Source organism: Pelophylax lessonae (assembly GCF_965119305.1).
Source record: "Pelophylax lessonae genome assembly, chromosome: 2".
In the NCBI taxonomy this organism is placed as follows: Eukaryota; Metazoa; Chordata; class Amphibia; order Anura; family Ranidae; genus Pelophylax; species Pelophylax lessonae.
The window spans coordinates 36,563,265-36,589,892 of NC_138769.1; the positions used below are offsets into that span (position 1 = coordinate 36,563,265).

At 43.3% G+C, this 26,628-nt stretch overlaps 1 protein-coding gene and 1 pseudogene across 2 annotated transcripts in view; one reads left to right on the plus strand and one right to left on the minus strand.

The window, feature by feature from the left end:
• CD247 (CD247 molecule) overlaps positions 1 to 26,628 on the minus strand; it is a 210,843-nt gene that overhangs the window by 145,700 nt on the left and 38,515 nt on the right. The gene's annotated exons all lie outside the window — the stretch shown is intronic.
• LOC309546604 (large ribosomal subunit protein eL42-like) lies at positions 25,400 to 25,708 on the plus strand (annotated as a pseudogene). The gene has a single exon. The product of its transcript is annotated as a large ribosomal subunit protein eL42-like (transcript).

A 26,628-nucleotide genomic window follows, 5' to 3' on the forward strand; every position in this document is an offset into this window, starting at 1 on the left:
CTGAGACAGTCATGGACATTGTTAGATCGAGATGGGGCTCAGGTAAGCATTAGGGGGGCTGCTGCACATAGAAGGTTTTTTTATCCTAATGCATTAAGATAAAAAATCTTCTGACTTTACAACCCCTATAAGGTCCACTTAAGGTCATTAGTACAGTGACAGTGCATATTTTTATAGCACTGATCGCTGCATTAGTGTCACTGGTCCCCAAAAAGTGTCTGAATGTCCGCAGCAATATTGCAGTTCCACTCTAGGATGCTGGTCGCCGCCATTACTAGTAAATAAATAAATACATACAAATAAATAAAAATATCACATAGTTTGTCGACACCCATACCCATCAATGTACGCTAATTGGGGGTTTTTTTTATTACCAAAAACATGTAGCAGAATACATAGTGGCTTAAATTAAAAAAGAAATGTGATTTTTTTAAATTTTTTATTGGATATGTTTTATAGCAAAAATATATATATTTTTTTTCAAAATAGTTTCTCTTTTTTTGTTTATAACGCAAACAATAAAAACCACAGTGGTGATCAAAGGCCATCGAAGAAAAAAAAAAACTATTTGTGGGAAAAAAAGGACATAAATTTTGCAATTGATGCAAATGGCAGTTAAAGTAGCGCAGTGCAGTATAGCAAAAAATAGCCTGGTCATGAAGGGGGGTAAATCAAGTGGTTAATATATACAAAGAAAACTAAATGAAAGACTGAAAGTTACAAATAAAAATCAAAGAAAGAAAAAGAAGTAAATGTTGAAGAGTTTTCAGGCCGGGGAACGTGTGACAGTTGTTTTCAGGCCGGGGAACGTGTGACAGTTGTTTTCAGACTCTTGCGCAGCTGTTGAAATCCCCTTTGAACAGCCGTGACAAGTAGGACACAACAACATGTGTGTGTGTGTGGAGGTTGGTCTCATCATGTCAGCATTGCAAGAAACACCTCACACAATTTCCACTAGGCTAGAGGAAAACGAATGTGACACACAATACGGCACAAACAGCACGCTGGCAGCGTCCTGGGCTCACCTCTAGACAGAGCAAAGAAAACTTTGAGATCTTATAATCGCCAGATGACGGGAAAACCTTATATAAAAATTTGAATATATGTTTTTTTTCTGACCCCCATGCTGTCATTGCAAGACTTCAGAACCTCCATTTAAAAAGCCATGACCATGCGATGAGTAATTATTTGGATAGCTACCCCTCCAAGGCCCATGGGAAATGGGAGGGGGGCCTTGGTCAGCTCTCAGGGGACGAATGCTGCTAGGCTTCACAATATGGGCATAATTGCAAACCCTCTCTGCTACAGGGGAAAACGTGACAAGGGTGACCTTATTTATCTCACAATGTGCATTAGAAGCTGCAGCAAGTCAGATAGAGCCCAGCCTCATTTCCTGGTTGGAGGACGTACAATGTCATCAAGCTCCCCCCCCCCCAGCCTGACTATCCTGGGCCCACCTCTGTCAATCACGGAGGCTCAGAATCACATGTGGGCGTTATCTAGGAAAAGTTGCCTGTTTAGGAATGCCCACTCTTCCTGACCAAAATCAGGGTGGGACCAGTCATGATTAAGCCCAAAAGGTCGAAGCGCGTTGGATATTTTTGTTGTTCATCTGCAATAACAAAACTTTGTTTTTGCCGAATTCCATGGCACCAGCCTTTCTCCCTTTTTTTGCAGGGTGTGCCCTAGCCTGTCTTATCTGGGGGTGCCGTGAAAGAAAATGTCAGGGGGGACGTACTGTCAACACACCCTATTTTCATCATCTTCAGCCAGCTCTTTCTTTTTCTCTTTCTCTCCAGCTCCCCCTGCTGGCATTGGAGTCACTGACAGTTTGTAATACAATGAAGTGGAGATGCAGGGAACCAGTATTCCCAGTTCACCCAGTGTGCTTCTGTACCATGAACAGTCTGGAAGTGTAACAACAACATCACAACGGAAGTAATGTCTGACCTGCTGTTGAGGAGTGCAGTAGGTGGTGCAGGAGTGAACAGGGAGTGCTAGTCCCTTACATCTCAGTGTGGCTGCAATGAGAGGTGCATTTATCAGGTCAGTGTTTCTCAACCCTTTCAAGTCAAGGCACCCTTTAAAAATATGCAAAATCATGAGACACCCTAGTACCGAAGAGTCCCACCATTACATCAGAGTTCCACCATCATATTAGAGTACCACCATCACATCAAAGTCCCACCATCATATCAGAGTCCCCACCATCACATCAAAGTCCCACCATCATATAAACGTCCCACCATCACATCAAAGTCCCACCATCATATAAGAGTCCGATTATAATATAAACATCCCACCATCACATCAAAGTCCCACCATCACATCAAAGTCCCATTATCCTATCAGGGTCCCATCATCACATCAAAGTCCCACCATCACATCAAAGTCCCACCATCACATCAAAGTCCTATTATCATATAAACGTCCCACCATCACATTAAAGTCCCATTATCCTCTCAGGGTCCCACCATCACATCAAAGTCCCATCATCAGATCAAAGTCCCACCAGCATATCAAAGTCCCACCATCACATCAAAGTCCCATTATCATATTAGGAGCCTACCATCACATCAAAGTCCCACCATCATATAAACGTCCCACCATCACATCAAAGTCCCATTATCCTATCAGGGTCCCACCATCATATCAGAGTCCCCACCATCAAGTCACACCATCATATAAACGTCCCACCATCACATCAAAGTCCCATTATCCTATCAGGGTCCCACCATCATATCAGAGTCCCCACCATCACATGAAAGTCACACCATCATATAAACATCCCACCATCACATCAAAGTCCCACCATCATATCAGAGTCCCCACTATCACATCAAAGTCCCACCATCATATAAACGTCCCACCATCACATCAAAGTCCCACCACCATCACATCAAAGTCCTATTATCATATAAACGTCCCACCATCACATTAAAGTCCCATTATCCTCTCGGGGTCCCACCATCACATTAAAGTCCCATTATCCTCTCGGGGTCCCACCATCACATCAAAGTCCCACCATCATATAAAAGTCCCACCATCACATCAAAGTCCCATTATCATATTAGGATCCTACCATCACATCAAAGTCCCACCATCACATCAGAGTCCCATCATCACATCAGAATGAGCCCCCTTCACATTACAGCCCCCATTTTACATCAGAGGTTCTATAAATAACAATCAAATAACACAAAAAAAAAAAAAAAACCTTGAATACAAAAGATAATAAATGAAATAAAATAAACTACTCATTGTTTTTTAAGCAAATTTTGCTTAAGCAGTTCAGTAAACAAAAAACTGAGCTTTCATAATTCTGCTGCAAAGCCAATGTAGCCAAATCATTTATCTCATCTCTAACATAGAAAAGAAGGCACATTATCGAAGACCCCCTAAACCCCCTATATTTAACATAACAGCAGAGCGCCTAAAGAATTCATAGAGGATATTATTGCTTTTGTACCCTCTGCAGTTCTTACGCAAATGTCGATCACACCAAACTTTCAGTAATAAAAACCACTAACGTTATTTTTAGTCCACACAAACACAATATAGTCCTCAGAATTTGCATTTGATAAAAGAGATAAGGACGGGTAGACTTAAAAAATAATTATTATTTCTAGGTTTAAAGTAGTACTAAAGTCTTTTTTTTTTTTTTTTTTAATTAACATTTTAATTTATATAATTTAGCACAAGATAATACTTTGGAAAAAGATCCAGAAACACTTAGCCCCAGATTCCTGCTCCCTCTGCCCCGCTTCCCCAGACTTCCTGTCGAAGAATGAACACTCACAACTTCACCACAAGTCACATGATCCTCCTCTTCAGGACTACATGTCCCACCATTCTTAGCACCAGTGTGCGTGCCCCCCCCGTCATTCACAAAATATGGAGCCTCCTTCACTCTTGGGCTACCTTTGTGTTTCAGCACATGTAGTCCTTCCTGGGACTGTGGAATAGCAGGGTGGCTCCAGCAAGGCTCCATAGGACCCTGCAAGCCAAGAAGACTGGAAATGTGACCAGCAGTCATAGGAACCTGGCCGGACAATCTGTACAAGGTGAAAGAGATGTACACAACGCAAGTCTTGAGGTAAACTGCTGAAATTAGTTTTCTCATTGAGGCAATTCAGAATTATACTGCATTTTGGCCACTAGTTGGAGCTGATGATACAGCCATTAAACTCTTGGTAAAATTACGGTGACACTTTGTTTAGGTTGCATAAATGCTTTTGACATTCGTGCAACAAATGTTTTATAGACAGACCACTTAGTGTTTGACAAGAAAAGATCGGGTCTGATCTGCGTTGTCTGCAACTCAAGCGTTCAATGGGAGACATGTTGTATCCAAAGAAAAGCAACCCAAAACAGGTCAAATACAGCCCCAGAAGTTACATAGTTACATAATTAATCAAGTTGAAAAAAAAAAAGACACAAGTCCATCTGGCTCAACCAATAAAAAAAAAAAAAAAAAAAAAAACAGTATTGAAAACCCAACCATACAATCCCATATACACAATCCTATACCCGCAGTTGATCCAGAGGAAGGCGAAAAAACCCCCAGCATGATCCAATTTCCTACAGCAAGGGAAAAAAATTCCTTCCTGATCCCCCGAGAGGCAATCTGATATTCCCTGGTTCAACTTTACCTAAAAAAATATTAGTACCCACTTATATTAAGCACACCCAGGAAAGAATCCAGGTCTTTTTTTTTAAAGCAGTCTAGTGAGGTAGCCAGAACCACCTCTGGAGTCTATTCCACATTTTCACAGCTCTTTCAGTGAAGAAACCTTTCCGTATTTGGAGACTAAATCTGTTTTCCTCTAGACGTAAAGAGTGCCGCCTTGTCCTCTGTGATGACCTTAAAGTGAACAACTCAACACCAAGTTCACTATATGGACCCCTTATGTATTTATACATGCTGATCATATCCCCCCCTAATCTCCTCTTCTTAAGAGAGAATAAATTCAGTTCCTCTAATCTTCTCTCTTAGCTGAGCTCCTCCATGCCTCTTATCAGTTTGGTTGCCCTTCTCTGCACTTTCTCCAGTTCCCCGATATCCTTTTTAAGAACTGGTGCCAAAAACTGAATTGCACATTCCAGATGAGGTATTACTAATGATCTGTACATGGGCAAAATTATATCTCTCTCTCTGGAGTCCATGCCTCTGTTAATACAAGAAAGAACTTTGCTTGCTTTGGAAACAGCAGCTTGACATTGCATGATATTATTAAGCTTATGATCTACCAGAACACCCAGATCCTTCTCCGCTATGGATTCCCCCAGTTCTACTCCCCCTAGTATGTATGATGCATGCATATTCTTAACCCCCAAGTGCATAACTTTACATTTATCAACATTAAACCTCATTTGCCACATAGTTGCCCAATGAAACTGTGCATTGAGGTTGGCTTGTAAGTTGTTGACATCCTGTAAAGAAGTTATTCCACTGCAAAGCTTGGTGTCATCTGCAAAGACTGAAATGCCACATTTAACCCCAGACCCGATATCATTTACAAAGATATTAAAAAGTAAGGGTCCCAACACTGAACCTTGGGGTACACCACTGATAACCTTAGACCATTCAAACCAGTCATCTACACTTCTCCATTGAGGGGAAAACGACACCCATGTACCTAAACCCTAAAAGTTAGGGTTAATTAGGGTTTCATTAATATGAATAAGTGTTGTGCATACCAGAAAAATTAAACTAGTACTGTAAAACAAATAACCTCAAATGATCCGTGATGAAAAAATATCAAATAATCAAATTAAATCAGTTCACACGCAGTGCATTCGAATAGTTCTATAAAAGTAAAGTGCATAAATAGTGCATAATAGTCCATATCAAAAAATAAAGAAGGTGTCTAGTATTCTTTCTTCAGTGCAGGCAGCTTCAGTGTGACAACATATAAACAAATGGTGTACTTCCACCCGATTGAGACACCTCAGTGCTCGCAGTATTCTCACCTCAATAAATAATCAAATACACTTTTGATTACATATAGAAATCCTCCTTCGTCGATGTTCAATACCTTGTAGTACTTTTCAGTTGATTTGGATATCCTCTGACATTGGTCCCTTTAAGAATCTCTCACCTGCACTCCATATGTTAGGGTAGATACAAAGTGACCTCCAATAGTATATAATTGTCAGTAAAAAATTTTTATAAATGCCTTTGGTATCATATACTTAGCATAAAAAGATCTCCAATACATCACTTCCAGTCTGGGAGGCCCTACACATTACATTACGCCCACATGACTTCATCCCCTGATGAAGTCACGCCCACATGACTTCTCTCCCTGATGAAGTCACGTGGGCCTGACGTAACACGTAGGGCATTCCAGACTGGAAGTGATGTGCTGGAGATCTTTTTATGCTGAGTATACGATACCAAAGGCGTTTTTACTGCTTTTCTGATGTAAGAGTTACTCCTTTAATAAAACAATTTTGTGTTTATCACAGTTACAACATTTCCAGGCTGGTATGGACAGTTAACTGATTTTATTTGCGCCCTAAAGTTTCATTTCTTAGCACATGCAGATTTTTCTATAGGCAGCAGTATGTAAGCGTACGTGTGTCTGTTTTTTTCCTCCAATTACATCCAAATCCGTTCTGGGGAAAAAAAATGGAAAAGGTCTGCATTCTTTTCCATACCTAAACGTGTCAGATCAAAGGTAGCTGGATAAAAATGGACACATAGATCCAGCATGGCTGCCCATAGATCCAGCATGGCTGCCCACAGATCCAGCATGGCTGTCCATAGATCCTGCATGGCTGTCCATACATCCAGCATGGCTGCCCACAGATCCAGCACCCACAGATCCACCATGGCTCCCCATAGATCCAGCATGGCTGCCCATAGATCCAGCATGGCTCCCGATAGATTCAGCATGGCTGCCCATAGATCCACCATGGCTGCCCACAGATCCACCATGGCTGCCCACAGATCCAGCATGGCTGCCCACATATCCAGCATGGCTGCCCACATATCCAGCATGGCTGCCCATAGATCCAGCATGGCTGCCCACAGATCCAGCATGGCTGCCTATAGATCCAGCATGGCTGCCCACAACCATAGATCCATCATGGCTGCCCACAGATCCAGCATTGCTGCCCATAGATCTAGCATGGCTGCCCACAGATCCAGCACCCACAGATCCAGCACCCACAGATCCACCATGGCTCCCCATAGATCCAGCATGGCTGCCCATAGATCCAGCATGGCTCCCGATAGATTCAGCATGGCTTCCCATAGATCCACCATGGCTGCCCACAGATCCAGCATGGCTGCCCACAGATCCAGCATGGCTGCCCATAGATCCAGCATGGCTGCCCATAGATCCAGCATGGCTGCCCATAGATCCAGCATGGCTGCCCACAGATCCAGCATGGCTGCCCATAGATCCAGCATTGCTGCCCATAGATACAACATGGCTGCCAATAGATCCAGCGTGGATCTTGAAAACTCTGGTTTGTAAATGCAGAAAAAAAAAACTTAAGGGCACATATGTCACACAAGTCCCGATCTGCTCCAATCGGACCAGATGGCGCCAGTGTGAAAGGGGGCTTATGCATATTTTGACTCATTGACAATATATATTACCAAGCATTGGTCAATGGCGGTTAACTCCATTCCAGATCTTTTAAAGTAAAAAAAAAAAAAATTACTGCGCCAATGCGCATCAATAACGCACGTCAACGCACATTAAAGCATGTCAACGCACCTGCCTATTGCTACAGAAAAAATAAATAAAAAAATCATCACGTTTATGTATAGATCCAAATGGGCCCTTAATTGACTTTCTAGAATCCTCTTTTTGAGCTGGCATTGTAATTGCGGCAAATACTTTATATTTCTGCGCTTACATTTTTTCTCCATTCCCATCTCAGAAAATCAGGAATCACACAGGATAATTCACAGAAAAAAACTTGCTGTGCCTTCCTAGCCTCAGACCTTCATGAAAAATAAATTGGGTTCATTTGTGACGGGGGTGGGGAGGGGGTGGAGGAGGGGTGTGGATGACCCCCGCACATCCCTGTTATTGTTTACAAATTACAGTTACAGCTGTTTTGTCCGGGGACCTCAGGGCTTCACTAGCATTGGCGCCTTAGGCAGCTGCTTCCCAGAAACGCGTGCTTCCCCCTCCGGGCGCTTCTTTTATAGGGTCGTCTGAGTCACATGAACTTGGCTTTGATTTCCCTGGAGAAATATCCTGTGCCCTTTATTAAGATGCATGAACAGTCTGCTATATGGTTATTGCCTCCTCTATCCCACCACTAGGGGAGCTGTACCCTCATCAGTACAAGCACAGCAGGATTTAGGCAGGGAAAAGATACTGCATGTGCTAAGAAATAAAAACTTTAGGTGGCAAATAAAATCAGTTAACTGCCCCATACCAGCCTGGAAATGTAACTGTGCTATACACAAAAAATGTAGTCAATAGATCCTAATTTTGTCTTTATTCATGAAATCCCTTGAAGCCGGATTTATCAAAGTCCTTTTGTATGAGACTTTCATTGCTTGTCACAAAATTCTATACTGTGCAACCTCCCTCTCTTGCTCCAATATGAAAGATCTAAGAAAGGGTGGTGCTAAGAATCAAGGAACCCCGGCATTTTCCCTGGGAATTTACGTAGCTCCCAAGTATCCCCCATTTAGGATCAAATCCTCTGTCCATCTTTCCTCTTTAGTTTTACCTTTTTTTCTGATGTACATCTTTCGATAAAATAAAAGTTACTATTTAATTACCCAAATGGGTTCTATTTATAAAATTAATACAATTATAAAAATATGTGAATCTCGGGTGAAAGATATGCGAATCTCATGTGAAAAAAATGTATAGATAGAATAATAGTTATGCTACACTTAGATTTATTATTATAAAAAAATTGCATCGCTATTCATCAAGCAAAGCTGCATGAACATTCGCTCTGTGTGAATTAACCAGCGTTCGTTTTAGGGGTTTCTCACTCACACAATATATAAAGCTGCCTGTTATGTAAATGGAACAACTCGAATGTTCTTAGGATATTTTCTCTTCTGATGGAATGTTCTCGGGGTATTTTCTCTACTCATGGAATGTTCTCGGGGTATTTTCTCTTCTCATGGAATGTTCTTGGGGTATTTTCTCTTCTGATGGAATGTTCTCAGGGTATTTTCTCTTCTGATGGAATGTTCTCGGGGTATTTTCTCTTCTGATGGAATGCTCTTGGGGTATTTTCTCTTCTGATGGAATGTTCTCAGGGTATTTTCTCTTCTGATGGAATGTTCTCAGGGTATTTTCTCTTCTCATGGAATGTTCTCGGGGTATTTTCTCTTCTGATGGAATGCTCTTGGGGTATTTTCTCTTCTGATGGAATGTTCTTAGGATATTTTCTCTTCTGATGGAATGTTTTTTTGGGGTATTTTCTCTTCTGATGGAATGTTCTTGGGGTATTTTCTCTTCTCATGGAATGTTCTTAGGATATTTTCTCTTCTGATGGAATGTTCTTGGGGTATTTTCTCTTCTCATGGAATGTTCTCGGGGTATTTTCTCTTCTCATGGAATGTTCTTAGTATATTTTCTCTTCTGATTGAATGTTTTTTGGAGTATTTTCTCTTAAGATCAAATTATTTTGGGAGTATTTTCTCTTATGATTGAATGTTTATAGGATATTTTCTGATAGAATGTTCTTAGTGTATTTTTCTCTTCTGGTTGAATTCTCTTGAAGTATTTTTTCTTCTTATCAAAAGTTCTTATGATATTTTCTCTTCTGGTTTAATTTATTGCCGTATTCCCTTTGCTCATCGAATATGTTTAGGAGTTTTTTCTTTTCTGATTGAAAGTTCTCAAGATATTTTTTATTCTGATAGAATTTTCTTTGCCTTAAAAGTGGTTCTAAAGGCTGAAGGTAAAAAACCTTAAGTGTGCAGCTCCCCCTCAGCCCACCCTAATACTTTCCTGAGTCAGATCCCGATCCAGTGATGTGCACAAGAGCAGCAGCTCTCCTGGGTCTCTCCATTCTCATTTGCTGAAACACAGCAATGGGAGCCATTTGCTGGTGTCAATCGCAGCCAGTGAGGAGGGAGCTGGGGTTGGGATCCAATGTTCTTAGTGTATTTTCTTCTCTGATCCAATGTTCTTAGTGTATTTTCTTCTCTGATCCAATGTTCTTAGTGTATTTTCTTCTCTGATCCAATGTTCCTAGTGTATTTTCTTTTCTGTTTGAATGTTTTTAGGATATTTTCTCTTCTTATTGAATGTTCTTAGAAAATGTTGCATCCGACAATCCTGATATTTGACAGAGAAATCCCTACAATAACATATTCTAAATATATGCAATTTGACAACATTGGAACCCACAGGATTCCAAAAGAATGTTACAATTACCTGCAAAAGACGACTTAAATTCATGGGAGTATTATTTGCGATTTTTGCCTGAACAACGAAACATTCACCTTGTGATTTTTTTTTTTTTTTTTTATTAAGTAGACGTCTACATTTTTTTATCCAACTCATAATAATTTCCTTTTTCCTTTGTAAAGCCAATATAAAGGTAAAAGTATTGGTTAAAAAAGAACTTGCAGGTTTGACCAATCTTGATTTGCATATTGATTCCTTATGGTCAGCTCTCCTGGGAGCTTGTTGGTGGTAGAGGGGGGGGGGGAGTCCTTTGTACTATAGGTGTCCCTTTTACATATCATAGAAGATTGGATGGATCTTAAGGTAATTGGTGACCACATGGATAGAGAACATCAGAAGGAGAATGGAAGGATTTGGCAGGTAGATTGTATCCTCTGAACCGGTTTAAATGTAAAATTTTCCCATTTGCCTGGCATGAACCTTTAATCCCTTATTATGCTCAGCAAACCCTTTCTCTTTATTATACTGACATAACAATTTTTTTTTTATCATGTACATATATATATATATATTTATATTACAAATTCACCTCTTCTCTTCCAATTCCAGATTACAGGAAGCTGGATATCCCATAAAATCCATGCTTAGTCTACACATTTCAATGGATGGCCTTTTTTTTTTCTTATTATTCATTTTATCCAGTACTAATGTGGCAGGATTTTCAGACTGGATTTGCATTCAGCCGGCTAAATCCTGAAGCTTGAACAAAATAAATAAATAAATAAATAAAAAAAGCCCCATAGGATTTACATGAATATTAAGCAGAATCCTGGAAACGTCCATAGAATATGAGAGGCACAGAGAGGCGTATGGTGTAGATGTGTGTGTAGGTCTATCTATCAATCTGACTGTATGACTCACTATATTCCTTTTATAAAATGCTTACTGCAGTGGCCGCCCATCCATTGGGGGCGCCGCCCCCCATCCATGCGTCCAGACCCCTAATCTACATGCAGCGCGCCGAATGCATGGATTCCAATAGGAGATTTTTTTTTTTTAAGGACGTGATCAGAGCCAGAGGCTCTAATAGGCTTCAAAAAAGTGTGGGCTCGCGGAGCAGAGATCTGCGCCCTGAGCCCACCCAGTTGTGTGACAATAGCGAATTAATCTTCGCTATTGTCACACGGATTCTCTTCCTGGCCAATCAGGAAACGGGTCCTGAGAACCGTTTCCCGAAAGGAGAAGCCATCCTATTGGCAAAGGAGGAGGAGGGAGGAGATGCAGGGGAAGCCGACCAACGAAGGGGGACACAGAGGAGACTGAGGGGAAGCCTCTGCCTCCACATGTCAGTCCAGGGGCAGCACAGGGTGAGTGAGCGGCGACCGGGAGAGGGGGGGGGTATGGTGTGCGGTGCGGGAGTGGTCCGTGGTCAGGTCCATCTGCCTCCCCCCCCCCCCGACCTGCCACTGGCTTACTGTGACCCGAAGGAACCACAGAGTGAAAAAAAGGCGCACCACCTAAAATAGACAGTAGGGGTGATTTACTAAAACTGGAGCACTGAGAATCTGGTGCAGCTGTGCATGGTAACCAATCAGCTTCTACCGTGTTTCCCCAAAAATAAGCCTGGGTCTTATATTAATTTTGGCTACAAAAATTGGATTAAGGCTTATTTTCAGGGGATGTCTTATTTGTCCCCTGTCTTCTCTCCCCCTCTCCCTTCCTGTCAGCTCAGGAGTCAACATCTCTGTAATCCCCAAAATAAACTCTTGTTAAAGTCCTTGTAAAATCATTTAAAGAGGTAGGTATAGGTAAGACCAACAAAGGGGGACACAAAGGAGATTGAGGGGGAAGCCTCTGCCTCCACGTCAGTCTAGGGGCAGCAGAGGGTGAGTAAGCCGGCTTAACTAGAGGTACTGTAAATATCTCCTAAACTTGCACCATTTAGGAGATATTTACATTGAATGCAGCTGATGATGTCATCGGTGCATGCGCTCTGAAGGAACGGCGAACCGTGCTGTTCCTTCAGAGCCCTGTGCCGTGAACGGCGGCTCCCGCGCGCATGCGCGAGAGTGATGTCCTCACGCCCCTGGCCAATCAGATGGCCGGAGGACGCGAACCAGGAAGCAGGACGGCCAAACATGTCTGCCGTGTTACCGGTCAGCAGGCGACACTGCGGGGGCTTCGTTCTAAGGTAAGTATTTCATAATGAGCTAGTATGTGATGCATGCTAGCTCATTATGCCTTTGTCTTTCAGGTTTTCTTTTTTTTATTTATTATTTTATCACACCATATTTGTGCAGCGGTCTTACAAACGCAATTTTTTGGGAAAAAATACACTTTTTTTAACCACTTGCCGACCGCCGCACGCCGATCTACGTCGGCGGTCAGCCCCTCACAGGCAAAGTGATGTAGGGCTACGTCACTAGCTTGTGAGGGTCTAGGGAGCGAGCGCGCGCCGCCGGAGGCGCGCTCCCGCTCCCGCGTGGTCACGGACCCCCCCGCGCTTGTGACCGGCGGACCCGATGTCCGCCGGCCACTCTGCGATCGGCGGGGGAGAGGGAGAAAGTCAGGCAGCTTGTGTAAACAAGCTGCCTGTCATTCTCCCCTCTGTATGAGAGCTGATCATATGGATCTACTATGTAGATCCGTTGATCACTCTGCATACAGCTGAAGCCACAGCCAATCACAGTTAGAATCACGCCCCTAGGGACACACACAGCCCCTCCCTCTCAAATAAAGTTAACCCCTTCACTACCAGTGTATTTTTACAGTAACAGTGCATATATATAGCACTGATTACTATAGAAATGTCACTGGTAACCCCAAAAGTGTCAAAAATGTCAGTCAAGGGTCCGATCTGTCCGCCGCAATGTCGCAGTACCGCAAAAAAATCGCAGATCGCCGCCATTATGCGTTAAAAAAAAAAAACAACAAAAATGACAAAAATCTTTCCCTTAGTCAGTAAACGCAATAACTTTTGCGCAAACCAATCAAAATACGCTTTTTGCGATTTTTTTTACCAAACATAGGTAGCATAAAACAAATTGGCCAAAAATGTTAAAAAATTTTGATTTTTACATTTTTTTTGGGGGGAATTTCATATAAAAAAAAGGGAAAAATATTGCTATTTTTGCAAAATTGACGCTCTTTTTTTGTTTATAGCGAGTGATCAAAAAATCGCACAGGTGATCAAATACCGCCAAAAGAAAGCTCTGTTTGTGGGAAAAAAAGGACGCCAAATTCGTTTAGGTACAGCGTCGCACGACCGCGCAATTGTCCGTTAAAGTCACGCAGTGCCGAATCGCAAAATAACCCCTGGTCGTTTAGCAGCCAAATCCTCCGGGGCTTAAGTGGTTAATAAAAAAAATAAGAAAACAGCCCAATTTTTATCTATAATGTGAAAGATTATGTTACGCCGAGTAAATAGATACCCAACATGTCATGCTTCTAAATTGCGCATGCTCGCGGAATGGCGACAAACATTGGTACTTAAAAATCCCCATAGCAACAGGTTACCAGTTTAGAGTTACAGAGGAGGCCTAGAGCTCAAATTATTGCTCTCGCTGTAACGATCGCGGAGATACCTCACATGTGTGGTTTGAACACCTTTTACATATGTGAGCTGTGACTTGGCCCTGCCCCCTCTGTCTCCTTGTTGGCTCACTGGCTATTATTGACAGGAGCGGGAGCCAATGGCTCCCGCTGCTGCCAAAAGAAAATCAGGAGCCAAAAGAAAATCAGGAGGCAAGGCTCTCGTGGACATCGCTGGATGGAGAGGGGGCTCAGGTAAATATTAGGGGGGCTGCTGCACACAAAAGGCTTTTTACCTTCATGAATAGAATGCGTGAAGGTAAAAAACCTGGTGCCTTCACAACTACAATAAGCTTTGACAATAAAACCTGGAAGCTGATTGGTTTCTATGCACAGCTGCCCGCTCCAGCTTTAGTAAATGACCCCCAGTGTATCTGAGAGGGTTCTAGCCAAGTTGGTATGTCGTATTTAGCAATCTTTTTCATTCATGGAAAACTTTGAGCAAAATTTTGAGGTACCTCAGTCTAAAATAGAGAACCCTATCACATTAGAACCCCCCCCCCCCTTCTAACTGCAACCAGGCAACAAGGGAACCCGCGGTTGCCATGTAAGCCTGCCATCCAGCTGAATGACTGTACACAGCTGTCCTCTCATTTACGCCAACACTTCCTTGTATTAGCGTTTACCCATGCATGATATATCTCCTGAATGTGAAACTTTCGTATTCAGGGACTGTGTCCTGCAAGGAAGCCAAGAGTATGGCTGCATATAGCCTTTCCTTCGAATGGCAGGCTGTACATGCCAACTGCGGCTGTCAGGGCACGGGAAAGCAGCAGGAGATTCACGTTAGGTGTTTAAAATACAGGTAAACCTCCATGGGGTGGAGGGTGTTTGATTCCAAATCAGAAGAGCAGCCTAGGGTGACAACATTGCTCCTCCAGTGCGGAAGGAAGCATCTTACTTGCAGGATCACCAGGTGAAAATAAAGGGGAAAAAAAGCCTAAAAAAGGAAAGGAATGCAGCCACTACATCTAAGGACTGGTAAGCTGCAATATATTACATTTATGTTTTGGGAGGGGGGGTGGGGGGGGGGTAGATATGGCTATCTGAAAAACATAGCCACAAAGCTTCTCTTGAGTCCAGTTTTCCCAGAAGTAATAATAATGTGGTCTGCAGTATTTTCTGAAGCTGAGACCACATAGGTCCCCCTTCTCAAGCGATCTGTAGAGAAATTCAACCAAGCAGGGGAACAGAACAGGACGTGATGTAATAATGAGGCTACCATGAGTCTGACATGTAACCACCCTTGTCTCATCTCAATACACGCAGGCAGAGATCTACAAGGGTTTATCATACCGAAAGTACTTATGAAACTTTGTGTTCCACCTATTGTGAAGGACTCCCCTACTGCTTCTAAGAGTGACGGAAAATAAAAACAAAATGTCCTAATTGCCCTATTTTTTTCAATTTAAATTCTAAATACATTTTCTTTTTTAATTTTAAAATTGTTTTATCAATGGCATTTGTTAGCAGCAAGTTACATTGAGGCATTCACATCGGTACATGCAGCTAAAGGAGCTTACATTCTAATGTCTCTCAACATTTACGCACACACAGAAGGACCTCTCTGGGTGCTAACAGATCCCCTGGTGGGAATTTACTCCAGGAACCCAACTTTGCAGTGCTGGGGTCCACGAGTAATCAGTTATGTCAGTGAAATCAGCTCTTTCACTTTTTTTTTACTAAGAGCACCCCTGGGGCGACCACTTCCCAGGGGGCACAAACACAGTGGATTCTCTGCCCTCCCTGTCCTTTAGCCAGACAAGGTAGACCCATTCAAGTCAGAAGATACTGGGCCTCTTCAGTCTTCACAGGAAAATTACTCCAATGCCCTACATCCCATGGGTACCCCAGTTTCTGCTACAGCCGATACTAGAGCCTCCATCATACCAGCAGGGACACTATACAGCAAGCCATTCCTGCCAAAAGGCCAGAATGGATACACAGTCCCCCTACTGAACACTGATAAGAACAGATACTACGATTGATCTTAGCCAAAAGGCAGAGAAGCTCCTCTTAAGTGCCCAACTGCCAAGTAGGTAAGTTAATGCATAAGGCAGACAGAGTGGGCAGAAGAAGGAGAGATCAAGTAGATACATATTCACCAGCACACCAAGGATCTTGCAAAAGCAGTCCAAAACTTTATTCTAAAGAAGATCACATCAGAAAAATATAGTGCAACGTTTCGGAGCCGCACAGGACCCCTTAGTCAGGCATGTGTTTAAGGTTGGCAGAATATGGAGGGGGATATACAGTATTTCACAGGAAATGGAAGGGAAAGAGTAGGTAAATGATGGTAAAGACCCAGAGGGGAGAATAAGGAGAAGACATAGTGTGTGAAAATCGTAGGGGACATTGTGTGTGGGAGATGGAGGAAACATAGTGAGTGATAGATGGACAGGTCATAGTGGGCAAGAGCTTGAGGGATTATAGTGAGTAAGAGATGGAGGGGACAGAGTAGGTTCTACGTAGAGTAAATGGAAGATGGAGGGGAAATGAAGGGGAACAGATTTGTAAGGGAAATTGAAAGGAAAGAATGGGTGAGAGAAGGAAAGGAACAGAGTATCTGTTGTAGCACACTCATAGTATAGAGTAAGCTGCTAGGTAAATCTAGTTTAGCTCCCCTGTAATCAATGGAGCAGTTGTTGATTGCGTAGGGCTGGTCAGTGTTTCACACACTGCTGTTCTGTTACTCCCCCCTGTCTTCTCAAGGCTTCTGAAAATATAGTGGGAGGGAGAGCAGAATTGGGAGCCTGAATATTTATAGAACTCCCGCCAATCCCTGGGGATGTGTGCCCAGAAGATGGGGAGAGAGCCCATAAATTGTCTTAGGCCCACTGTTAATTTTGTTGAGGAAAACATTTTTATCATAATTTTCATCAGTGGCATGTTTCCAGTGATGAAAGCTAAATTAAAATGACCCCACATTTTCATCAATTGACAAAAATGATGATGAAAATCAATTCCCATCTTTGTCAACAAAGACGGAATGAAAATGTGAGAGAGGGACGTTTACCCATGTGAACTTCTGGTTTCCTCGGAGTTCCGCCTGTAAAGCCCATGAGTGTTTCCCCTCCCAGCATGCAAGGTAGCGACCGTAGTGTGTTTAGTAGTATAGTGTAACATGCTTAGCACTGTGCAGCATTACAGGCCTCCTCAGACAACCGTCCAGAACACTGTGTGCAATACAGTCCTCCTCAGACTGTCCAGAGCACTGTGCAGCATTACAGGCCTCCTCAGACAACCGTCCAGAACACTGTGTGCAATACAGTCCTCCTCAGACCATCCAGAGCACTGTGCATTACAGTCCTCTCCAGACCCCAGTTCAGAGCACTGTGCAGCATTACAGGCCTCCTCAGACAACCATCCAGAGCACTGTGCAGCATTACAGGCCTCCTCAGACCACCGTCAAGAGCACTGTGCATTACAGGCCTCTTCAGACCACCATCCAGAGCACTGTGCATTACAGGCCCCCCTCAGACCATCCAGAGCACTCATTGTGCATTACAGGCCTCCTCAGACCGTCCAGAGCACTAATTTTGCACTAAAGACCTTTTAGTCTACATCTCATGAACTAGGAAGAGCCCGGTGGATATCAGCAGGAGGCAAATGGTGATTCTGTGAGTTAATGACCCCCAATGCTGAGGGGAACTGACAGTGTGTAGGTTTAAAAGTCCTGATGGAGTACAAGTCACCAGCAGCAGTAGGAATCCTGTGGGATATTTAGAGTGTGCAGTGCAGCCAGCAAACCTGCGCAGCATTGCAGCCAGAAGTGCTGCCAGAATTGAGGAGTCTGCAGATTGTTCAGTTGCAGTTTATCGGGGTAGCCCATGCTCCCACCCCTATTCGAGTTCATCATTTTAATAGACCCCCCCCCCCCCCCTGAAAAAAAGAACCCCTAGACTGTTTTCTGAGCCGGTTGAAGAAAATGATGCGTGCCTGGCTGTGTGTGCCCAAAAGAGGGAAATAGGTCCAAATTCACCAGCGGCTCCTTAGGGGGTGCGCTAAACTGTGAAATTGAGGGAACTAAGTGGGTTGGCCATAGTAGGGACAAAATGAAGATAAGATGGAGAAGACAGAGTGCACATAAGATGGACATAGCAGAATGGGGGGGGGGGGGAATAGAAGAAAGTATAGGTTGGCCCATAGCCCGGGGTATCTCCACACTTTTTGTCACAGTAGAAGAATGGATGTAGATGGACAGGACAGAGTGAGTGGGACATGGAAGAAAACAGAATAAAGGGGGAGAGGTTGGAAAAGACAGAATGGGTAAAATGCTGAGAGGACAATAAGGGTGAAATATGGAGGGGTAATGGAGAGGATAGAGACGGTGCACGATGATGGTGAAGACAGAATGAATAGGAGATGGAGAAGATAGAGTGGATAGAAGATGGATAAAGCAGAATGGGGAGAAATGGAGAAGAATAAGTGGGGTGGAAATCGATTGAACAAAATGGGGGAGGTGGAGGGGAATGGAGGGATATAGATGGACAGGACAGAGTGGGTAGGAGATGGAAGGAACAGAATAGGGGGGAGATGAAGGGGACGGAATTTCCATAATCCAGAGATAAGACTATAATCCTTCCACTTTATAAAACTCTGGTCCGACCGCATCTGGAGTATTCTGTCCAGTTCTGGTCGCCAGTCCTCAGGAGGGATGTGTTGGAGCTGGAGAGAGTCCAGAGAAGGGCAACTAAACTGATTAGGGGATTGGAGGACCTTAATTATGAAGAGCTTCTGCAATCGCTTGATTTATTCTCCCTGGAGAAGAGACGCCTGAGGGGGGACATGATAGCAATTTACAAATATCTCAATGGGGATAAAAGCTGTTCAATCGAAGGGATTGCACGAGGACTCGAGGGCATACAATGCGATTAGAGGAGAAGCGTTTTAACCTCAGGCAACGTGGGGGGTTCTTTACTGTTAGGGCTACAAGATTGTGGATTTCTCTACCACAAGAGGTGGTTTCTGCGAGTAGTATGGTGGCTTTTAAAAGACTCTTAGACATCTCAAGGATCAGAACATTCAGGGCTATGTGAGATGATTACAGCCACACACACCTACACAGGTTGAACTGGATGGACTATTGTCTTTATTCAACCTCACCTACTATGTAACTATGTAACTATGAATGGAGGAAAGGTGAAGAGTACAGAAAGCATGATAGATGTAGGACAGATGGAGGAGACAGAGTGGGCAGGAGATGGAGGGGACAGAATCAACGGAAGATACAGGGATTAGAATATAGGGGAGGGTGAGTTTACAGAAAATAAAGTGGGCACAGGATGAAGTTGGCAGAAGGAGGGCACAGAATAGATGGCAGATAGAGCGGTCAGAGAAGATAGAAATGGCAGAATAGGTAGGAGGAGAGGATAGAGTAGATGGAAGAAGAAGTGGACAAAGAGGGTGAGAGATTTAAGGGAATGATGGAGTTATGTGACAGACACAACTTGGTAAAAGCATTTGCCAATTTTGAAGGAAAGATAACTATTTTTACCCGTTTTACACAATTCTTACAGGGAGAGGGTGGCTTCTGCTTTTATAGTGTAGTGTCAAGGTGTTATAGGAATGTTATAAAGTTGTCTCAACTGAAATATATCTGTGCTACTTTTACTTTGAAATAAACTCAAAACACTTCATAGATCAGCTCAGATCTTCACAACAAAGCAACTCATCACAAGTGACCTAAAAAGACATTTGAGCACAACGCTGGCTCTAAATGTTATGTAGGGCTTTTCCTGTACAGGAAACTGGTTTACTACAATGCTTGTGAGAAAGATATTTTTGTGGGTGAAAGTTACACACTGGCAAAACCAAGTAAAATTTACTTTTTTATGGTTATAGGCAACTGGTTGCTGTACAATTATAATGCTCACCCACTAGGGAAAAAGATCACTCATCATGTGGACAAGCTACTCTAAAGCTTTATTCCAGCATTTTGCAAGACGCTGGAGGAAATGGAACTCACAAAGGTTGAGGAGAACACCCCAGACTGTTAGGTGGACAGAAACAGATTTGGCAATTATGGCAGAGAGATCTCACTGCTGGAGAATCCAGGACATTCTGTAAAAGATGCCAAACAACCTGTACCCATAGCTAAAATATCACTTTTTGGTGTAAGTGTGGTGAATTTACATTTTAAGTGCTGCTGCAAAGGTACTGCAGAATTTCTTTTGGGCAGTATAGGAGGCTAGTGGTTGATTAAACCCATCAGTGTTACGTGGCATCCACACTGTATATGTATATATATATATATATATATATATATATATATATATATATATATATATAAATCCCAATTTTCTTTTGATATAGTAGTGAATGGTTAAAACCCAACTTCACCTAAAAAAATTTTGTTGCCCATCCCTCCCTCTCTCCCACCCCCCTATAACCCATCCTTTCCAAAGTATAGTTTTCCTTACCTGATGGAGTCAGTTATACTCACCTGAGTCACCCCATTCAGGCTTGCTCCTGCGAGGGCCATTAATCCAGCCTGGTTTATAAGCCTTGCTGGCTAGTCCCCTTCACTCCCATGAGTCTAATTTTGTCTCTCTTCAGGATCCTAAGAGGACTCATTTACTGGCCAGCTAATGGGTATTGTCCACATCACACGGGCAGTGATGTGGACACCAGAAAGAAGGATCTCTCCAGGGAGTAAACAGTAAGAAGGATCTGGGGCCAGATAATCACAGTAGGTTCAAGTAACTGAAAACAGGGTTTAGAGTTATTTTTGGTAACTCAACAATCAGATGGGGGGGGGGGGGTACATTAATTCTGGAGTTGGACTTTCAAACCTGTCACAATTATGTCTGCCATCTGTGTGTCCTTGGGGAGATTTCACTTCCTGTCCTTTAAATACAACAGGAAAAAAGTGGCAAGTGCTCCAAAGTGATGCAAGTTCCCTTTTACTTATCTCCAGTACAGCTGTCCAGCCACTGAACAATATTTGTGGCTATTTTCTCTCCAATAATACACTCTAATGTAATTTTTAAGGTAAATCCTGCCCTGTCTCTCCCTCTTATATTGCAGCCTAACCAAGCTGCTTACATACTGTCTAGCCATAATACAATATTTTGTGGCTTTTGTTTCTCGGATAATACACTATTATTTTTTGCTAAGTAAAATCTGCCTTGCCTATTTAAATTTGCTGCTTATTCAAGTTCTGGCATACTGTCCTGACTCTAGCCAATTTCTTCTAAACACAAACCTGAAGTCCATGTTTTGAATATTTTGGAAATCATTGAGTATTTGGTAATGAGAGGGGGCTCGAGAATTGTTGGGTTATGGTTCTGAAGTGTTTTTGCACACTCCTGTTTTGACATTGTATTAAACTTTTAAGATAATGCAGTGTTTTAATGTGGAAAAAAAAAAGCTCACAAACTAAACCATTAAACTGTTGTGCCACTGGCAAATCTGTGTGAAGTTGAGGGCTTTAGTTTTACTTTTGTAAACTTCCGTAAAGCTTTTAAAAGTGTTGTGGCTGCTGTTTACCCCTGTAATACCTATTACTTACCTAAAAGATAATTTGAATTAGTTGAAATGAATCAGATTGGGGTGCTGCTGCTGTATTTAAAGCCATTCTGATGTCACACACCGCACAGCATAGAGCGGGAAGCTGAGTGTAATCTGACACCTGAGTGAAGGGAAAGGACACCCGTCCTACACAGTCTCATAGGGAAACAGGCACAGCTGACAACCACCTGCTGTGTTCTGGGGGGGGGGAGTATATCTCCCCAGGATTGTTTGGTGTCAGCATAGACTGTCAGAAGCGACTGTAAGATAAATGAGGGAGCAGATAGGAGCCACACTAAGTGCTTTGGGAAAGAACACTGTTAAAGGATATGCTTTGTTCATTTTTCAATTCAGAGGTTTACAAAAGCTTTATGCTTGTGTTGTATGAATTTAAACATGATTCAACAACCCCCTATCATGAATTAAATCCAGGTAGGTTCGTACTTCCCTAGATATCAACTATATTTGCTGGTGGCTCTCAGAGATTGTATTTCAGCAGGACTCTCTGAGCCTTGTTGAGCGTGCCTGATACAAACAGCATCCAATTCTCTCCCCGTGCCTCCGCCGATCACTACAACATATACCGACAGTCTCATCATGTATCATTGGCTGTACATTACATTCCCCCGTACCCCTGTCCTGTACAGTTAACCTTGTCGTAGAAGCTCAATAGGAGGGGCACCCTCCTGTCTCTCCTCACCAGAGCGTTGTACGTGGCCTTGAAGGACGGCTAAGGACAGCGGCTGCCCCTGATCAATAACACAATAACTGCAACAGAGCAGCTCTCGTAATGATTCCCGTAAATGACTTCCGAGCTCAGTTCTTTACTGGAGCGTTCCCGCCTGGCCTCATTTATATAACAAAATGGAGGTGCTGGGCAGCCGATCAGAAAATAGCTGTAGCAACAAATCTAGTTTAGCAAGTACCCATGACTAAGGTGGACATTTCATTTATATGGTGTACAGCTTCTTCTTCTAAAGGGAATCTGTCATTGTAGAGGCAAAATTTAAATGTTGTAGAGCAGACTGGTACAATGCAGAAATCACTGTCATTCTGAACACTCATGTTGCCAATGAAGAGCAATCAGCAGTAGAAAAGGTGGAAACTCTTGGCACTGCTCTGTGCACAGGATCATTAAAGTGATTGTAAACCCTCATGTTGTAAAACAAGCCATTCCACGTCAAACTGAAATGAAAGGCAAAACATTTGTGTATAGATATAAACAAACAAACATTATAAATTCTTTTTTTTTTTCCCTTTTTTAAAAGTGATTACTTACACTCTGTTCTCAACTGCATAAGAGCTGGGGGAGGAGAAACAACAGTGCACTGATCTTTCCTGTGAATGGCTGTGCGTGGAAAGAGGGGGGGGGGTGGTAAGACAGGTTTTATCATTGGAGGAGAACAGGCTGAGTTCCCAGCACAGCTAAAGAACCGACCACCTTGTGCTCTCCTGCTTAGTGTGGTCAGTTTCAAACAACTTCTAGTCTGGCCAATAGCAGATTGACGGCCAGGCAGTGGCTTTCCCGTTCTCAGAATGGGCTGCTCATGTGAGCCCCCTGGGGGGAGTGCAGCACAGCGATCTGTGGTGTGGACACACCTCCTTATTGATCTGTGGTGTGGACACACCTCCTTATTGATTTGTGGAGCAGACAAACCTCATCATTGATCATGGTAAAGAGCCTATGCTCCACTGAGCGGACTAAATCTGTATCACCACCTTCCCTGTCATAGCATTCCTATATGCCTTCTGACCGCCGGTGTATGGAAAGGGGCCATCTATATACCATTGAACACGCAGGTGATGCATGCAGTACTCGGAGGAGTTTTTGAATAGCACCTTTCCAGTTTTTTCACATATTTGGGACTGATTCCTAATTATCCACAGCTTTCATATGGGACTTTTTTCTAGTGATAGAAATTTGAAGGCTTTTTTTTATTTTAATTTTGTTTCATTGCCTTGTTATTTGAATGGTCACCCAATATACCACATATGTCACATTTGTACTGAAGTGCAATATTTGTAGGAGGATCAGGTGGTTGGTTATGTATGTTTGCATCTAATATCACTTGTGTTTCCGGTGTTTCTATTGTGTTATTTCACTGCCAAAACACCTGTTATTGTGTTTTTTGGTTTTAATTTGTTTAAGTTTTTTTTCTCTTCACTTATCTATCTCCCCGTATTCAGGGAGTTATAGGTGCAGCAATCTTTAAGATTGGCCAGCACATCCTAATTTTTTTCTTTTCTCAATACTTAATTACAGGGTAGTGATGTGACTAAAGCTGTAGGGAATTTTTTATTTAGCCAAAATTCAACTTAAAAAATAAAAAATAAATCACACCCAACAAAAAGGCCCCCACATCCATTATTTTATATACCGTATTTATCGGCGTATAACACGCACTTTTTCCTCCTAAAAATGGAGGAAAAAGTAGCTGCGCGTGTTATACGCCGATATAAAAAAAAATGTCCAGAAAGCAGCGCCGAGAGGTAGAAGGGGGCGGGCGGCGCCGAGGAGAAGGAAGGACGCGCTGTCATCGGAAGTCCCGCCTCCTATGCCGATGTCAATCATAGGCGCTGGGACTTCCGATGACAGCGCATCCTTTCTTCTCCTCGGCGCCGCCCGCCCCCTTCTACCTCTCGGCGCTGCTTTCTGGACATTTTTAAAAGTGATTTGTATAGTGCCACTGGCGCTGGCGAGGCTGCAATTATGGGCGCTGGCAAGGCTGCAATTATGGGCACTGTCGAGGCTGCATGTATGGGCACTGGTGCTGGGGAGGCTGCAATTATGGGCACTGGCGCTGGCGAGGCTTCAATTATGGGCACTGGCGCTGGTGAGGCTGCAATTATGGGCACTGGGGAGGCTGCATGTATGAGCACTGGAGCTGGCGAGGCTGCAATTATGGGCACTGGCACTGGCGAGGCTGCAATTTTGGGCACTGGCGAGGCTGCAATTATGGGGACTGGCGCTGGCGAGGCTGCATGTATGGGCACTGCTCTGGCGAGGCTGCATGTATTGGCACTGCGCTGGCGAGGCTGCAATTATGGGCACTGGTGCTGGCGAGGCTGCAATTATGGGCACTGGCGCTAACGAGGCTGCATGTATGGGCACTGGCGCTGGCGAGGCTCCATGTATGGGCACTGGCGAGGCTGCATGTATGGGTACTGCACTGGTGAGGCTGCATGTATGGGCACTGCACTGGCGAGGCTGCATTTAAGGACACTGCGCTGATGAGGCTGCATTCGTGGGCACTGGTAAGACTACATTTAATTTTAAAAAAATGTTCTGAGTTCAAAGCTGTTTATTTTAAATTTCAGCTTTTTTCCTAAAATTTCTGCCCTAAAATTTAGGTGCGTGTTATACGCCGATAAATACGGTAAATATAAAATGTAGAAAATATTATATATACGGTTATCTTCTTCCATGACTCACCACCTGACCGGTCCACCAAACACCCACTGTCTGTCCTCAGTCCTCCTGTCACTCCTGTGTCTGCCGTGGTCATTGCCCTAGAAGATCCAGCATGTCCTGCGTGAGATGGAGTGCGCTGATGTCTGACGTCATTGCGCACACCACAATAATGTGAGGGAAGTTCCCCGGAGGAGACCCTCCACCTCCTCATACCCATCAGTTTGCACTACAGGCGGCAGTATGAATTGGGGAAATGCCACTAGTAACGCGCTGCAAACTGATGACACACAAAACTGCTGGAAAAAAAATCTTGAGAGTCAATTTGCTGCCCCTCTCCAAGTGCTGCCTAGGTCCAATGGACCCAGTGGGACCAAAGGTAGGGCTGGCCCTGCCTGACGTCATCAAGACCAATGGAAGGTCCCTAGCCCTGCAATTGATGTGATGAAACAGAGCAGGGGTACCATCCACCCGTGGAGTATGAGGAAGTGCAGTCTGCTGGGGGAACAAAGAATCAGATAAGTAAAAGCGGCCGGCCAAGATGGTGAACGTCCCTAAAATCCGCAGAACTTACTGGAAGAAATGTGGGAAGCATCAGCCCCACAAAGTCACCCTGTAGAAGAAGGGGAAAGACTCTCTCTATGCCCAGGGAAAGAGGCGATACGACCGCAAGCAGAGCAGATATGGTGGGCAGACCAAGCCGATCTTCCATAAAAAGGCCAAGACCACCAAGAAGATTGTGCTGAGACTGGAGTGTGTCAACTCCAACTGCTGATCAAAGTGGATGTTGGCTATAAAGAGATGCAAGCACTTTAAACTTGGAGGAGGCAAAAAGAGAAATTGAGCCCAGTTGTAAGTTAAAGCATCACTTTTGTAAACCAAATAAAATCCTCAAAATAAAAAAAAAAATAAAAAAAACTCAGACCCGCTGCATGGACGAATTTTCGAATTTCGAATTTCCCAGAGTTGGGCTTTAACCATTACAGTGCTGGAAGTTCAGAGACAAGAAGAGGGCGGGGCATCCCTGCAGTGAAGATTTCTGCAGGATCTAGCTGCTTGCACAATTTGGGACATACTTCATTACAGGTAAGTGATATGATCAAAACCCAATGTAATGGGTCTCTATACAGTATGTATCCCTTGACCTTGATGTTGCAATACTTGTATCCCTGCTCATACTTAAACTCTATATATTTCTATTTTTAATAAACATGTTGTAAAATGGTAAAGATTGGAACAAAAAAGCTCAATGCTATAATTTTTACAGCATGGTCCAATGGTTTCCAATCATGTGCCAATAAATGAGAGCGCATTGGTGTAGCCAAGTTTTCTGTTGCCGTTTCCATTATTATGACCATTACATAGTAGTATAGCTCCGCATTTATAGATGGTGTAGAAGTCCATCAAGCAGGGTGAATATTTTGCTGTTGGGATAAAGATTGACAATGAAAATGTCCAGCTTTGCAGTGTTAAATTTCGTGCAGTGATACAGAAATACACTTGCCGTCCGCTTCTCAGTTGGCGGTCAACGTGCTAAAAAGTGGTTGCATTCCGAGAAGTAACACACGCTCTCTCAAAGCCACAACCTCATTAGCTATATACAAGGTGACCTATATTTTTATCGGGGCCTCGACATGACTGGGCTGAGGGGATATAAATGTCACATTTATGCCCCAGAAATATCCCACCAGTCATCCGACACCGGATGGCTGACTTAGGGCCAATTTACACTTCGGCTGGTAATGCTCACCTTACACCAACGCA